Below are 15361 nucleotides of genomic sequence, written 5' to 3'. Positions count from 1 at the left end.
CTTGAAAAAATGGGGGAAGGGAGGAGAGAAAGAGGAGCAAATTCATTGAAATTTTAATAAATCATCCATTTTAAATATTGACTCCTTGTGTGACTAGAAAATAAATTCTCACTTATTTCTTTTTTATTACAGAAGATACTTAAATGGCCTAAGTTATTTCAGCACCTAATCATCACCTGATAGTCCTTGAGCCAGGGAACACCATTGTTTCTTCATGTTTACACCAGCTAAAAAAAGATACCTGAAGAGCTTTGAAAAAAACACAGAATCACAGAATGATTTGGGTTGCAAAGGACCTTAAAGCCCATCCAGTGCCACCCCTGCCATGGGTACCCTCACAGGGAACAATTCCTTCCCAATATCCCACCCATCCCTGCCCTCTGGCAGTGGGGAGCCATTCCCTGGGGTTTAAATTCCAAGGAAACCAAGAGATGACACGAAGGACCTGGCCAGGACCAAGCCTTTAGGAGCCTTCAAGGACAAGAGGTCAGTTTGGTACCAGACCTTCAGCCCCAGGCTGACACACTCAACTGCTGGGCCCTGCCCCAGCACTGCAGCACAGCCATGCCTGTAGGGAGCAGGGAAATGCTGAAAGATCCCAAAGTCAAACTGCACCATCCCTGTTCCCATTAACATGGGGACTGCCTTTCCCATCACTGTCAGAAGTGCAGCTCTGACACTGCAACCAAGACTAAGCCCAGAACTCAATACCAGAAGTCAGTTTGCTTGCATGGAGGAATCCTCTCAGGGCTCAGCTGTCTCCCCAAAAACCTGCTCTTGCTTCCTATAGTGATCTGGCCTCTCCCACCCCAAAGGAGAGCCCAGAAATGGAGAATCCCTTCTTGGCTGCTGCTGAGCCTGGCTCTAAGGACTTTCTGGATGCTACAGCTCATGCTCTAGAGAGATGACTTATCCCCTGACTTAGACCAAGTGCTCAGCTTAGGGTCAAGGCTTTGAGCCTTTTCTGAACCCTCCATGGTTCTGCCCATGCTCCTGCTCCCTTCAACAGGACCATGCTGGGCAGGATGAGAGTCTAAAGTCACAGAGATTGCACTGAAGGTACAAACCCAAGCCTTGGCCATGGTGCAGCCAGAGATGCCAATGGGAAACTGACACCTTTCTTTCATTCCTTATCCATGAGAACCCTGCATCAATCTCAAAATACAGACAATGTTGTATTAAAGAAAGCAAATTTTTTTAGAAATCCTGTGACTTTTAGAAGCCACTGTGCACAAATACTTGCCTGCCTATGTCTTTTCATGTAATTCTTCTTTTGTTGTACTCGGACATCTCTTGCACTGTTTTTAAACTGTGTCCCAGCCATGCCAGGGCAGTGTTTGTCCTGCTGTGGTTCTGAATGGTGGGCTGGCGATCTGCAAATTATACACTGCTTTAACCCAAAGAATGTAAACCTCCCAATAAAGAGGAACCACAGATGGCAACAACTGCTTGACAAATGCCATTGTGAACTGCATCACACTGATTAAACATCATTGACATCAATAAATTCTTGCTACAGAATTTAGATGTTTCTCATAAAAATTTCAAGATGTCTGCATCCCAGAAAAAACAATAATTCAAAGCAGTTTTTAATGTTTAGAAAATCAAGTAGGTCAAGAAACAGACATATATGTGTTTACACTCTGAGCTAAACACCTGAGCTTTCCTCTCAGGCAGCCTTTTGTTTTATTTTGGGAATCTGTATACAAACTGTATTCCCAGTTCCCAAAACACACCAAGTGCTGTCTCAGCAAAACCTCACAGGTGCTGTGTATCCTTGTGGAGTTCAATGAAAGGTACAGTGGGAAAAACAAAACCAAACTGGATTTGATCTCAGATTTGCTGTTGCTTCATTGGGTATCTCCAGGCAAAATGCCCAGAACTGAATTTTCAGAGTAGTCATAGCATGGTTTGGATTGGCGAGGACCTTAAAGCCCTTCTCATCCCACCCCTGCCATGGCAGGGACATCTCCCACTGTCCCAGGCTGCTCCCAGCCCTGTCCAACCTGGCCTTGGGCACTGCCAGGGATCCAGGGGCAGCCACAGCTGCTCTGGGCACCCTGTGCCATGGGCTTGTAAATCCTCTCTCCTCACCTTTCCTGTCAGTTCTTTCAGCCTTTCCTCCAAGAGGAGCTCAAACCCTCCATCCCTCTGATCGTCTTGTCCATCTTCTCATGGGTCAAATATTCAGACACTCAATTGAAGGCTGCAGTTTCAGAGTGGCTGAACATCCTGAACTCCTCAGCTCAGCACTGGTGCTGAAACAGTGCCTTCCACAGGGGAGTGGTTGGTTATGTGGTGGTGTCCCCAGAACTGCCAATCCCACTGGGGAAGCCCCCAAAAAATGTCTTTTCAGGTAGGAGTCTCCTTTTTACTGCCAATACTCTCAGCTGGGGAGTTATTCACAGAGAACCCTGTCTCTTCCTCTCATTTAATGTTGAGGTGGAACTGCGATAGGAGATTTTGGACAAAACAAAGCAGAGTTTTGGCTGGGAGGACAAGCCAGGGGAGGCTGAGCCTGCTGCGCTCCCACCAGGCACAGGATGGTGGAGCTGCAAAGGAAAGCAGAGCCCAAGGCTCAGTCAAACCTGTGACTTCCTCCATCAAATGAAAACTAGTGCCCAAAATAGGCTGTGATTTCTTCCCCAATACAAAAACAGGCTTCAAGCACCATTCAGTGACCAGCCCACCATGTTCCAGTGACAGACAACTCCAGCCACTGCCAGCTACAAACATCTCCAGCGCGACTGAGCAGCTGAGTATCCATACCTCACAAGAACAAACTGGCTGGTTTTGTATAGCCTGAGCAGTTACTCAGCTACCCTGAAGGGATTGTTCTTAGCTTTGAAGATTGCTGCTTTCATTTCAGAAGAATGGCTAGAAAGATTTTCCATTTTCTTTTCAACAATAGCATTTGTTGTGGGGGAAGGATATGACATCTTTAAGGAGGCAGGGAGAGAAAATGATGTGCTAGACCCTGCCTCGGAAATACTTCTCCTGGAGGGATATAATTTGCATCTAGGGTTGAAGGTCTCACAGAGTAGCTTTTAAAGGAAAAAAGCTGTACTGAGCCCATCCAATTCTCCCTCCTCTGGTCTATCTCATCACAGCACTTGGGTGTTTCCCTTTTTCTCCATGCAAAAGAGGAATAAAGAATTATGGAGTTGGGGTCTCACCTGAGCACAGGGGCAGAATCCCCCTCCTCAATCTGCTGCTCACTCTGGTTTTGATCTCATCACATGAAAAATTCAGGATTGGCTGACATGAATCCAATGGATGTCATTCTCTCAGTGCTGCTGCTCCCAAGGACATGCTCAAGGTCTGGCAGTGACTTGGGCTCCCCCACTCTGGCTGTTCATTGTCTTAAGGCAAATACTCCTCCAGTAAAGCAGTTCTGCAGCACTTGAGAACTTTGGCTGGCTGGCTCCTCAGTCTGTCTGGGAAAAGTGATTCCTCCTGCAGTCATTCCTGCAGTCATTCCTGCAGTCATCCCTCCTCACTCCCCAGCACTTCAAAGGCCAGTGGAACATCAGAGGGACACACTGCAGTGCTTTGTTTTCCTCTCTCCTTAACTGCTTTTTTAGCATTTTAAAACACAATGCACTCATGAAAGGTTGTAAAATTTCTCATAAAGTTGACTGTGCCACAGGATTATAGAATACCTCTTGGAACAATGGATAAACAGCTAATCTTGGATCTGTCACCAGAAAACACTAATATATTTCAAAAAGCTATTAGCCCTTAAACCAAAAGTAACACAGAATTTGATTTTGGGCAACAGGCTATAAACCACTGAAATTGTTTGGCAGCTCTGCATTGAAAGCAGGTGGAAAAAGCTGTAAGAGCCCTGGCATTTATTTTATTCAGCTATTTAAGGCATATTTTACATAGATTTCAAAACATGTGCATGAAAACTAACACTAAGTAAGGATACTTGAGAACAACAGTGGATCAATTGATTTACAACTGTTACCACACACGTTACCACACATTTTCTGGAAGCACAACAACATTTGCTAGGTTATGCAAGAAGTGAGTGAAAGGCAGTAAATATTACATAAAAGATAATAAACCATCAATAGCCTTTACAATTCTTACAGCATCATATCTTTATGGAGCTTCAGAGCAACATAACCTTCAGATGAGCAATATCCATTTTGTGGATGGAAACACTAAAGCTCAGCCATTAATCCTAAATGTCCTGGTCAGTTTTGAAGGGCTTTGGGACAGGGATGGCCAGGATGACCAGGGATGGTGGGACAGGGAGAAAATATTTGGGGAATGCAGTGGGGAAATAGAGTTTGAGATTGCCACATGGGAAGTCCAAACCTAAATGTGTTTCAAACCTTTCCCTGGTCTTCATAATACCTGGTCTTGTCTTTTGTCTTGCTGGTGGATCACAGAATCCAGGCTGGAAGGGAGCACAGAGGGTCACTGGTGCCACCTCCCTGCTCAGGCAGGGCCATCCCAGAGCACAGGGCACAGGATGTGTCCATGTGGCTCTGGAATATCCCTGCTGAGGGACACTCCAGCCCCTCCCTGGGCAGCCTGTTCAGGGCTGGGCACTGCCCAGGGCAGAAGTTCTGCCTCCTGTGCAGGGGCAATTGCTGGGCTCAGTCCCTGCCCGTTCCTCTGGTGCCACTGCTGGGCCCTGGAGCAGAGCCTGGGCCCTGCTCTGCCCCTCCCTGCACACAGGGACACCCAGGGCTGAGGGTCCCTCTCAGCTGGGGCTCCTCTCCAGGCTGGACAGCCCCAGCTCCCTCAGCCTTTCCTGGGCACAGAGATGCTCCAGGCCCTCCTCATCCTCACAGCCTGTGCTGGCCCCGCTCCAGGAGCTCCCTGTCCCTGCTGTGCTGAGGATCCAGAGCTGGACACAGCACTGCAGAGGTGCCTCCCAGGCTGAGTGGGCCACAAATGAGAGGGATGCAGGTCATGAAACAAAATAGAGGATGAAGGTGAATTTTCCAGGAAAAAAGAAAAAGACATGAAAAGATCAGGCAGATAGAAATACACTTCAGATGAAGAGTGCAGGACTTACCTTCTCACTGAGCAGAGATACTTTTGTCAAGTACTTTGAGAGAGGTGATCTTTAAGCTGTTCAAAGCCTCAGAGAAAGGGATGACATGAGCAGGACTAAGGTGAGGAGTTTCAGATTTGTGACTGTGTGCTGGAACTGGAAATGGTTGAAGAATCCCAGCAGCACAGGATTGTGCACCAGCAGTGATGCTATTCCAGTGTGGATTTATTGAGGCCTGGACAGTGGATTTTCATTTTATACAGAGAAATTACTACAGGAAGACTAATTCTCAGCAGAAAGGTATTTTTGGTATTTCTCTGGGAAATACCCTACTGGATGAAAGACTTTATTTTTTTCCCTTAACAGATACACTCATCTCAGAGCCTCTTATGGAAGGGAGGTATCAGAATAATTAACCAGAGAGTTGCTGCTCTTGTGTTCCTGCTTCAGAAAAAGCTGGGGCACACAACAACTTATCAGCAAAGTGGTGCCTCTAATTTGCATCAATTCAGGCCTGAGAGAAGGGAACAGAGCTGGGAAGGGTCTGGAGCCCCAGGAGGGGCTGAGGGAGCTGGGAAAGGGGCTCAGCCTGGAGAAAAGGAGGCTCAGGGGGGACCTTGTGGCTCTGCACAAGTCCCTGACAGGAGGGGACAGCCGGGGGGGTCGGGCTCTGCTCCCAGGGAACAGGGACAGGAGGAGAGGGAACGGCCTCAGGCTGGGCCAGGGGAGGCTCAGGGTGGACATCAGCAGGAATTTCCCCATGGAAAGGGTGCTCAGGGATTGGCAGGGGCTGCCCAGGGAGGTTTGAAGTACCCATCCGTGGAGGTGCCCCAGGAATGAATGGACGTGGCACTCAGTGCTCTGGGCTGGGTCAGTCACAGGTTAAACTTGATGATCCTGGAGTTTTTTTCTCCAACCTTAATGATTCTGGTATTCAGATTCACATGAGATTTTGGTGTTTTCTTTTTGTCAATTAGACACACATATCTATGAGAAAGCAGTGAATTCTACAATTTCGTCAAACCCAGGCTTCAGTAATAAGGAAATTATGCCTCCAGAATCCTTTCATTCATCAGACTGAAAGCAGCACAGAGCTGACTCATTCCATGGGGCTGTCACCAGCAGTCTAAAAATTTCCTACAGGAAGTTCTTGAGGTGCATAGGAGACAAGTTCTGGGGAGAAAGGAAAAAAAAAAAAAGAAAGGTTGTTATGACCCACAGAGGTGATAGGAAATGAGGCACAAACCCCCCAGGTCTGAGAGGCTGGACACCAGCAGATTTCCAAAGTGCTTTTCTCTCCCTGGGAAACCTTCTCCCACTTCCAGAAATCGCCCTGAAAAGTCACAGGGTTTGGAGATGCTGTTCACAACTCCTCCAGGGTAAATCACAGCACAGCTCACAGAGGTGTCTGTTTTACCTGCTCAGTATTCAGTGACCTGACAAAGGACAGCACCAAGGATTCTTTGGCATAATTTTGGCCATCTCCAAGTCTGCTGCAGCAGTTGGGCAGGGAGAAGGTGCATGAAGGCAGGAAAAGGCCTCTGGAGAGCAAGGTGAGCACGGCACAGCTCTGAGCACTCACACTCAGCCCACTGGGAGAAGAAGCCTCCTTTCCAACTGAGCATTTCCCATCTTGCACAGGAAAATTCCACCGATGGATTCTTTTCTTCCTCTACCTAAACGGCATGAAGTAAAAACTGAATAGGTCACTTTGAAATGATATATATATACATACATTAAAAATAAAAAATAAAAATTAAAAAATCCCTGAGCTCAGTTTAGCCACTAAGCTGCCTGTGGTGGTTTCAGTGTGGATGGAGGAGGAATCAGGGCTGGCATCACAAGGAGCCCCTCAATAGGCCCAGGACTGCACTCAGCACAGAGCTCTCACTGCTCACGATTAGCAGCTACTCAGGGGCACATCGAAAGTATTGTGCAGTCTGACTAGAGCACCTCTTGAGATAATTGAAATTAAGGACTTCAGGCCTGAAGCTTCCCAGTGACAGCTCCCAGGTGAAATCACAATATTCTGAGAGAAAAGGGACCCCAAGGGGATCACCCAGTCCTAACCCTGTCCCTGCCCAGACACCCCAACAATCCCAGCCTGGGCATCCCTGGCAGCTCTGGCAGCCTTGGGGCTGTGCCCATTCCCTGGGGAGCCTGGGCAGTGCCATAGACAGCCTTGGGGAAGTCAGTGATGCTCATTTAGACAAAATTTCCACCAGGAAATGCTGGGAGAACTGTGACCTCAAGACCTGGGTTTTGAGATGGGGCAACTCAGATGGAGCAATTCAGTGAATAAAACATCATTTAATTAATTTAATTCTCACATTCATGTCTTACATTTTATTTCTTTAGTGTGGAGAATCTCAGTAGTGCACTGGTAACCTGGAGGCACATTAGAGCCAGTTACCCATGTGCAAATGGCCAGGGCAATACCTCCCTCTGACTCAAACCCATTTAATTTAATATCTTTAATTTCCCTACAGTAGCTCCCTGAGCTGGATCACATCAATGACCAGTACAAACCTTTGAGCTGCCTTGCTGTTTATTGAGTTCCATCTTGGCTTAGGAGATCATTTGTGATCAACAACTACAAGGTCTCAACATTAATTTGGACTACAAGTCTACCAGGGAACAAAATAAAATTTGACAGATACGTGCAATGACCCAAAAAGGGTTAATTTTAATTATGTTAATGTTTAATAAATGGTTATTCAAATCCTACAATAATGACTTGATAGTCCTCTTTACAAAAATGACAATTCTCTACCTCATAATAACTAATTATATTTAAGCTATTCATGGCCATAATTTATCAATTATCCAGCTACTAGATTTCATATTAAAACATACTCCTAATGCAAAACAGCTTTTTGGAAAAATTCCAAGTGAGCAATGAAATGGCCACTCATGGGAAGCACAGAGTCTATGTACATGGAATTGGGGTCTCAGGGGCATCTGCAAATCACTGCAGAAAGGGTAAAATATTTCTGTGCATTTGATTCTGCTGCTGCTGCCTGAATCTCTCCTTTTTGATGCAGGGATGCTGGAAAGGATCTGTTTTTCAGCTCTGCCTTGGGTGGGATAATGAAAGGCCTTTCAGCAGCATTAGCAGGAGGAAGGTTTACTGGCAGAGCTTCCAGCTTTTCTTGTAGGTGTAGCTTTAATCACTGGGGACTGTGCCGAGGCTGTTGATGTGGTATTTCTGAAGAAAAAGAGATTTTGCTGCTCCTTTAAAGAGCTGCCAGTGCTTGCAAGATGATTATATTACATATATATATTTATGTGTGTATATATAAGTATTCTGCTTAGAAAGAACATCTAGGTCATGTTTTCCATACTGATCTACCTTCAGTCTGCATCATCAAGGGCACTTTCAGAGAAGCAAGAGCCTTCTAAGGGATCTCTGCTGCTGCCTACTCCCCGGGCTGAAGTTTAACCCTCAGTTGTGTTTGGGGTTTGACTGGGAGATGGAGGGGCTCTAGGGATGGGTTCTGTGAGAGCCTGCACCAGTGTCTGATGGAGCCAATTCCAGCTGGCTCCGGGACAGACCCAGTGCTGGCCAAGGCTGAGCACAGCAGGGACTGTGGTAGCACCTCTGGGGTAACTGAGGTAATAAGAGGGGGAAAAAAACACCAAAACTGCCCCACTGCAGCTGGACAAGAGAGGAATGAGAATGTCTGGGAGAATGAACTCTGCAGAGACCAAGGGCAGGGCTGAAGAAGGGCCAGGAGCTGCTCCAGGGGTGGGAGCTGAGGTTCCCCAAAGATGCCAGGGTACAACCCCTGGAGAGGCATCTGAGGATACAGGGAGCTGAGTTTTCCCTGCAGCACCTGGAGGAGCCCAGGGCAGAGCAGGAGATGCCTGGGAGAGCTGTGATCCCATGGGAAGCCTGTGCTGGAGGAGGGCCCTTCCTGGCAGGACCTGTGGATCCATGGAGAGTGGAGCCCACACTGAAGCAGGTTTGCTACAAGGACTTGGCCCCATGGGAGGGACCTCACTGACTCAGTTCCTGAAGGACTGAGCCCATGGATAAAGGGATCCACACTGGAGCAGTTCCTGAAGGACTGAGCCCATGGATAAAGTGGATAAAGGGATCCACACTGGGGCAGTTCCTGAAGGACTGAGCCCATGGATAAAGGGATCCACACTGGAGCAGTTCCTGAAGGACTGAGCCCATGGATAAAGGGATCCACACTGGAGCAGTTCCTGGAGAACTCTCCCCTGGGAGGGACCCAGGCTGGAGCAGGGGCAGTGTGAGGAGTCCAAGCCCTCTGGAGGAAGGAGCAGCAGGGACAATGAACTGACCCCAGCCCCATTCCCATCCCCCTGAGCCCCTGGGGAGGTGGGCGAACAAATCAGGAGTGAAGTTGAGTCTGGGAAGAAGGGAGGGGTTTGGAGAAGGTGTTTCAAGATTTGGGTTTATTTCTCGGTTTCCTGCTCTGATTTGATGGGTCATAAATGAAACTGATTTCCCCCAGGTGAGTGTGTTTGCCCATGGCAGCACCTGGTGAGGGATCCCTCCCTGCCCTTATCCCAGCCAGAGCCTTTCCCTGTGTCCTGCCTCCCCTGCCCAGCTGAGCAGGGCAGTGACAGAGGGGCTTGGTGGGCACAGGGTGCCCAGCCAGGGTCACCCCACTACAGCAATGGGATCTTTTTTCACTTCCCCAGAACTAAACAGCAATATCAGCTTGCCTGGGGAGGAGAGTTGAGTTTCAACGGAAGGCAAGAACAGCCCTGAAAAACAAACAAACAAAGTATTTCATAAGGTGCCATTATTAAATGACAGATCAAAGAGATATTTTTCCATATGCTTCTCATATGGACCTTAAATGAAAACCTTCTTGGGCTCTGCAGTTGCTGGGAACAGGGAATGTTCAGAGGGAATGCTGGAGGCTGGGAATGTAACATCCCTCACTTCAATACAACCATGGCTATAAAATCCAGCACTTTTATGGTGTATTAGATATAAGACACCCATGAAGACAGTGAAAGCCATCACCCTCCACCCAGTATCTGCAGTTTGGTTATGGACTATCATTTGACATCTTTATTTACAACTCCAAGGTAGTGCTTTACCTGCTAAAGCCTATTTATATCCCTGGAAGGGATCTCCAAGTAGCTGTCAACATGTATCTGACCACCATAGCAAAGGCTGGTCCTGGCTGTGCATTAAACCAGCATTCCCTGGTGAATCAATTAGAACTGTGGTGCTAAGCAAGCAGCAGGCTCAGCCCCTCCCAACCCTGGACCCACACAGCTCGAGGGTCACCATTTCAGCCCATGCTCCTCATCCAGGCACAGCTCGTGTTCTGGGGCTGCAGCTTTGTGTGCCAGTGCCCTGAGGATGCAGCAGGCTCAGCTGCTCCCCTGGGTATCCTGGCACATCCCAGTGCTCACAGCACATCTTCAAACCAGAGACCTGCAACCACAGGAGAAAAATGGCCTGTACCCAAGGAAAATGGTGTTGGCAACAATATGAAGGGAGGTGATGGAGAACCATGGAATGGTTTGGGTTGGGAGGGACCTTAAAACCCATCCAATGCCACCCCTGCCATGGCAGGGACACCTCCCACTGTCCCAGGCTGCTCCAGCCCCAGTGTCCAACCTGGCCTTGGGCACTGCCAGGGGTCCAGGGGCAGCCACAGCTGCTCTGGGCCCCCTGTGCCAGGGCCTGCCACCCTCACAGGAACAATTCCTGCCCAATATCCCATCTGAATATATTATCTCCCAGTTTGAAGCCATTCCCCCTTGTCCTTTCTCCAGACCTTTGTAAATTGTCTCTTGCCATCTTTCTTGTCGGTTCCTTTGGTTATTAGAAGGAATCAAACCTGAGGGATTTTATTTGTCTCAACTGAAGATACTCCACAGGGACAAGGTAAGTATTTTAATAACCAAACTCTAAAGTATTTTCTGTGTGATTTTCTTTTGTTTGTTTAATTGCCAAGTTTCTAATTATATATATTTTAAAGTGATACTTACAGGCTTCAGGAATCACTGGGCAAAGAAAAACAATAAATCTGTAAGAAAAAAAAGGATACTTTACAGAGAGGACAAATTAGGGTGAAAAAATGCTCAGATAGCACAAAGTGCTTTCCAGGGAAGTTTAAGTTTATTGTACTATTTACAGCTTCTGAAAAGGTGAGACAGAGAAAGCTGCTTTCTCCTCTCCCCAGGCTGCATTTACTGATGAGCATCCTGAGACAGAGTATGAAATTGTGGCTGTGAGGGCACTCTGGGCTTGTGCCCCTGGGTGGGGAGGAGCAGGAGGGAGCAGCAGGGTCCCTGCAGGGCACAGACCTGGTGTGTTTGGGCTTTCTGTGCCACTGAGGGGCAGCTGGGCAGGAGGGCTGGCCCTGGGGCTGGGGACAAACAGCAGCACTGGGGACACGGGGCAGTGGCACTGGCAGAGTTTGTGGCAGTGGGGACACACTGGGTGCATGCAATGGCCTGGAGCAGCCTGGCAGCCAGCAGCATAGGATCCTTGCAGTGCTGCCTCTGCACAGGGAGAAGAGAGAGGCAGTGGAGCTCAAAGCAGGGTGACAGCAGGGACCTGGTTACCCTGGCTGGGGCAGTGAAATCCATCACTGCTCTGCAATCAAGGGCAGGTTCACACACCACTGCTGCTCACAGTTTCATTTTTTCACCTCTCAGCACCGGGGTTTTGCAAAAATTCTTGCTAATTAATGCAAATTATCTTTTTCCCCTGGAGTTCAGAGAAAAGCAAGGTGAACCAGGGAACCTGATAGAGCAGTGCCAGAAACAACGGAGCAGTGACCCAGTTCTGTGAGGCAAGCAGAGGTGAGGGGAAAAGGTGCCCCAGACCATGGGGCCAGGGGACATCTCCTGCTCCCACAGCCCAACCTCCCACCGAGTTTTGGGGAGAGCTGCAGAGTGCAACATGAAAAAAAAAACAGGTATGAAAGAACTGGAGCCTATTCCTGGCACTCCCGGTGCCACGCCTTTTTCCTTCTTCAAGTTAAAACAAAAGTCTGGAATCGATTTCTCTGAGCCAAACATTTCACATGACAAATAAAAAGCTACAATAAAATATCTGGCAGCTTCACTCTCCTGCAACTCAACATAAGAACTGAAATCACCTGGGACACTGGGGCTGAGAGCTAAAGCACCAGGAGATGATGTGCACTTAGAGAGGGCAGGCTGAGGCTACAGAGGGCTGGTATTTCCTATTTCCCCTCTTGTGAAGATGGTTATACTGTGACTTGCCTACTCCTGAAAATACAGCATGAAGTTCACTTCAGGAAGATGTTTGGTTTTCCCCGCAAATACCCTAAAAGAGCAGCACCATTACAATTTTATCACTCTTTTTAGCTGTAGCCTTGTGAAAAATTAAATCATACCCGTTCCCTTTTGTGACATCTAAGTCTTCAATATCAAAGCAGGAGTCTTTCAGAATATAAAACAATGTTTCAGACATTACAGCTTGATACAATATTTGGATTTTTTTTCTTGTGATGGCATCTGTGTATTTACAAACTGGCAATGCACCACGGTTCCCAAGGGAGCAAAACTTATTTCCTCAACTAATCTCTTTACTAAGAGAGTAGTGGAGATCTCAGCAAATATGCTGAGCTGTAAAAGCTTTTGTCCCTGGGACAAAGCACATCAAACCCTGATACAAAAATTCATTAGACAGAGGTGAGGGAAGCACAATCACAGAATCCCAGACTGGTATGGGATGGAAGAACTTTAAAGCGCATCCAGTGCCACCCCTGCCATAGGCAGAGACACCTCCCACTGTCCCAGGCTGCTCCCAGCCCTGTCCAGCCTGGCCTTGGGCACTGCCAGGGATCCAGGGGCAGCCACAGCTGCTCTGGGCACCCTGTGCCAGGGCCTGCCACCCTCACAGGAACAATTCCTGCCCAATATCCCATCCATCCCTGCCCTCTGGCAGTGGAAGCCATTCCTCCTGTCCTGGCACCTCACACCCTTGTAGAAGTCCCTCTCCATCTTTCTTGGAAGCTCCTTCAGCTACTGAAAGGCCGCAGTAATTCAGCCCAGAATGTTCCAAGTTCAGGCCTTCACTCACAATCCCATCCATTAAACCCAGCCCAGGCTCTGTGGGATACAAAAGCATCTGGACAGAACCTTCTGCTCCTCACCAGAAGCTCAGAGAGCCATAGCTGGAAGATGCTTTTATCAGAGCCCAGACATCAAATGAGCTCTGCTCAACTTCAGTTTTAGACTCATTGCTGGAATAAACTGACAAGGTGAAATTCCTTCATCCCAGCAGAGGAGCTCTGAGCAAAGCATGTAAATGTAAAATGAAGAAAAATTGATCCTCTATACAGGATAATTAACTCATGCAAGGCAATGTATATCAGGTGACAGCAAATGAGAATTCCAGAAACCTGAGGCTGAATCTCTGCATGCTCTGCTCAGCTCCATCTCTTATTAACGTCAAGGCAAGTTCTGATAAATAAGGGATTCAGCACCTGGCTTTTCATCTGAAGTTCAAAAATCTACAGTTACTTCTCCAAAGGAGCTTCTCCAGATCTGACTGTGAAGCTGTTCCAAGCAGAAAGCCTGGATTTCTGGGGTGTAAAGCCCAAGAGGGAATTTAAGGGAACATCAAGGCATGGCTGAGTGCAGAGCACTGCATTGCTGGCTGCGGCTGGCAGCCCCAGAGCAGACTGCAAACACCATTCCCATTTCACACTGCTGTTCTGTCCTAAGAGATGATCCCTGGGGAGCTCACAGCCTGAGCAGAGTACAGCCCTGAATTCAGATGTGTGCTTGGAATGAGAGTCCCTGGAGAGAAAAAAACAAACACCTATGGCTGGAAACTGCTGCTGGCCCCGTTCCTCTGCTGGATCTGAGCCAAAGCCATCCCAAAAGGTCAGCACTGTGCTGGGAGCTCTGTTTAAGGGGAGATATCCAGGCTAAGGATCACCTGGCAGCTGCAGGGAGCTTCCAGGAGGACTCCAAATGTTATGAGCAGCCAGGTGCTTTCTACTGAGTAAAGAATTGAAATTATAAAGAACCAAATATGAAACCAAATAAATAAAGAACAAAAAATTAAGGGAAAATGACAACAACATAGAAAAATGAAAATAAGAGGTTGAGAATTGCAGTTCTGGACTTTTCCCACTCCTTTTTACCTGCCCTGTGTGTGGCATTTTCTCCAGGAACATCCTGCTAACAATCACAGACTCTGAGTATTCACAATTCCCCCAGGTCTGAGGTGCAGCTGTGTCTTATTGAGATCTTTTCCAAGAGGAGCCTCTGCTGGGAGCTCTTGGGAAGCAGTCAGCATCTCAGGACAGGGTATTTGTGACTTAAGCATGCCCTTGTGCAGAGGTGAGTGTCACTGAGATGAGTGTCTGTCCCTGAGGTGTGCTGGCTACTCCTGTGTGTCAGCTGCAGCCCCAGCTCCTGCAGGAGCCTTTCCCTCAGCCCCCGAGCCCCCTCCAGAGCTCTGGGGCCTCTCTCAGGTCTGGTCCATGCCCCGCTCTCCTTTCCAGTTCAAACACCTTTCCCAGTTCAGTAATTCCAGTCAGCCCCAACACGGAGACAGGTGTGGGCATTGCAAGTCCTGACATCCTCAGAGTAGCTCTGTCCTCTGATTAACCACAGCAGGCAAGATATGGCTCTATAAAACCACAGAGATATTTTATCACATAAAATAACAAAGGCAGATTTCTTACACCGCATTTGCCAAATCTCTAATTTAATACTAGTTGCTCTTTCAGCTCAGTCTGTATTTTTATCCTCCATCTTCTCCCAGGTTCCCTTTGTACTCTGCATTTCTGTACCACATCATTACACACAGTCACCACTTGCTGTTAAACAGATGCTGCTTTTTACGCCTGCAACAGAACTGACCTCTAGATGTGGGTGTGCTTTGTTTTTAAAGCATTTCTTTCTCCTGAATGAAAATCACCAAATTAAAGCAAGGTATTTCTTTACCCCTTTCCAGAGTGTAACAGAATGCAAAAACATAAATCAAAGTATGTTTAAACACCTTTTCCAAATCACATAAAAACCCATCTATCTTGCCAGCCAACTGAGAGCTCTTCCTACACACTGAACACAGCAGATGTTAAAGAGCTGTTTAATCTTCTTTAGAGCACTTTAGGTAAAAAGCTGCAGCTTTCAAATATGTACAAAGAAGGTCAGAAAAGTAAAATGCCTTGAAATGGTTTTGCTCAGGGGGCAAGGGATCTGAAGTGACCTCTGTAATTTCTTGAGTTCCCAAACTTCATTATTATCAAGGCCTCTTTCCCTTTTGATGTTTTAACTGTGCTGAAGGTGGGTGTTGCTGGGTGGGGGTTGTAGCTAAACCTTTTAAGCATTTTTGATTTATTCTCCTTGCAAGGT

This window comes from Catharus ustulatus, chromosome 22 (genome assembly GCF_009819885.2).
Source record: "Catharus ustulatus isolate bCatUst1 chromosome 22, bCatUst1.pri.v2, whole genome shotgun sequence".
NCBI lineage: Eukaryota > Metazoa > Chordata > Aves > Passeriformes > Turdidae > Catharus > Catharus ustulatus.
The sequence above is the reverse complement of the archived record's forward strand: the minus strand, read 5'-3'. Positions refer to the sequence as shown.